Source organism: Manacus vitellinus, unplaced genomic scaffold (assembly GCF_001715985.3).
Source record: "Manacus vitellinus isolate BGI_N305 unplaced genomic scaffold, ASM171598v3 scaffold_125_pilon, whole genome shotgun sequence".
Lineage (NCBI taxonomy): Eukaryota > Metazoa > Chordata > Aves > Passeriformes > Pipridae > Manacus > Manacus vitellinus.
The window spans coordinates 417,088-419,194 of record NW_021938926.1 but is presented as its reverse complement, the minus strand read 5'-3'; the positions used below and the strand labels follow the sequence as shown (position 1 = coordinate 419,194).

Below are 2,107 nucleotides of genomic sequence, written 5' to 3'. Positions count from 1 at the left end.
GTCCCACCCACGCGTGTCCCACCGACGCACGTCCCACCTCGCACCAGCCACGCCTGGCCCCGTCCTGCCGGGAGGCGTCAAGCAGATGCCTCACCCCAGCATCCCTGGGGATCTGGGCAGCGAGACGGACCCCTATCCTGCCATCCCGGGTTCCAAGAGGGACTCCGGGGCTCCCCTCCCCGGAGGGACGGAGGGTGTGCACCCAGCCCCAGCCTCACGTCCCCGGAGCCATTTATCCCCAGTCAGCTTGTTATGAAAAGGGAGATTTATTCATAGCAGGCAGCTATAAAACACCCTCCCAAAGGCCTTGGCAGGGGATGACGGCAGCTCCCAATCATCCTGCGAGGGGCTGTGCCTTGGCATGAGCCCTCTGCACGCTGGCCTTGGGGTGGTTTTTTGCCTCAGAGTGTGTGGGAAGATGTTTTCTGGCCCCCTGAGTGAAGTCTCGACGAACAGGGGTGAAGGTGTCCCCCCAGGATGCTGGCAGGTCCCCTCCTGGCATCTAGGGATGCTCGGTAGGGATGTGGTGCCACGGGCTGGTGCTGTCCTGGCTCCGAGGAAAGCAAAAGAGCTTTGTCCTTCGAAGAGGGGCTCGGGCAGGGAGGAGAGGCGGAGCTGCTCCCTGCTCCCGGTCGTTACAGGCGCGAACGAAGGTGGAAATGAAAGACTGGAAAGAACGGGTGACCTCAAACCGCAAGCTGGCAGCTATTAATGCAAGTGCTGGCAGCCACCCAGCCATGCCATTTGGCTGCTGGCCAGGGGGTGAGCGAGCTCCCTCAGCCCTGCTCAGCCAAAAAATCCTGCCGCAAGCTCCGGCACGCCGGTATCGCCCACCCCTCGGCTCGTGGCCACCCTGGCTCCCTGCCAGCTGCTCCCCAAAAGCAGGCAGGGGGTGATGAACCACCAGAGAAGCGTTGCAAAGCTCCTGTGGGGACTTGGGCAAGACTGGTGAAACCGGCAGCTGGCACCTGGATGTGGCACGAGGCCACTCAAGAGGAGCTGACTTCATCCCGGTGGGGCGGGCACAGGCAGGGAGCAGGCAGGAAAAAAATCCTTGTGCCCACCAAAAGGAAACAGCCTCCCTTCAGCATCCTTCGTATCTGGATAAAACCGGGGAGAAAAAGCATTTTAAAGTGATTTGAAAAGAACTGGAGCCCCAAGGCAGGTATCACCAGAGGCAACAGTAGCAATGGGAAATGGCTGGCAGAAGGTATCCCCAGAAAAAGATATGCCCAGAAAGGGACATCTCACTGGCCATGTGTCCTCTGCTCTACTGAGGTGACCAGACAGAGGTGACCAGCAGATGGCAGCTGGAGCCCAAGCCTGGTGACCATCAGGGATGTTCCAGGCCTCCCACAGCCCAGCCCTTGGCACCCCAACACCCAGCTCAGGTTTGGGGTTTTCCATCCAAGGCCGCAGTGGGAAGTGGCGGCTGTGCCCTCTCCTCAGAAAACTCCTGCCCATGGAAGCATGCAGCACCATCAACAACAACAACAACAAAAAAGGGATGGGAGAGAAGCAGCAGGGAGATTATCACGCTGTTCCCACGGCACCAAGCTCCAGCAGCAATAACAGCATTATTTTTCCTCCTCCCGAGCAGAGGAAAGGTTTCAAGGAGAGCTGAGATATTGCCCTGACACCGTCCACTTCAGGAACGCCAGCTGACTTGGATTCTGTGTCCTGCTGTTTTAGGCCCAGAGCCAGGATCCATCCTGAGAAAATGCCACACAATGCAATAGAATAGAGGGCTGCATAACCCTGGATAAAGATAGCTTGGCCACAGCCTGGGCTCCGTGACATCCTTTTCCATAGCAAGCATGCGAAAGCCCGGAGGTGATGAGTTCAGCCCGAAAACATTTCACCCGCAGCAAAGCACTTTCCAGAATGAAAGAGGCAAAAAAATGGCCCTCGTACCTCCTGCTGTGCCACAGGTGTCTCCTGACTGGGTCCTTTGGGCACTGGGAACTGCATTTTGGGAGCTGGTTTTGCTGTGGGAAGGCAGGACCCCGGCTGCCTGGCTCTGGCCCGATGCAGGTACCTGGGGTGTCCCCCACCACTGGCACCACACCCCCTGGATGCAGCAGGCAAAGGGACCCTCAGGGAGATC

The 2,107-nt window shown here is 58.5% G+C and overlaps 1 protein-coding gene across 1 annotated transcript in view; it reads left to right on the top strand.

Annotated features, from left to right (window-relative positions):
• Positions 1 to 2,107, top strand: part of PARM1 (prostate androgen-regulated mucin-like protein 1) — a 13,960-nt gene that overhangs the window by 994 nt on the left and 10,859 nt on the right. The gene's annotated exons all lie outside the window — the stretch shown is intronic.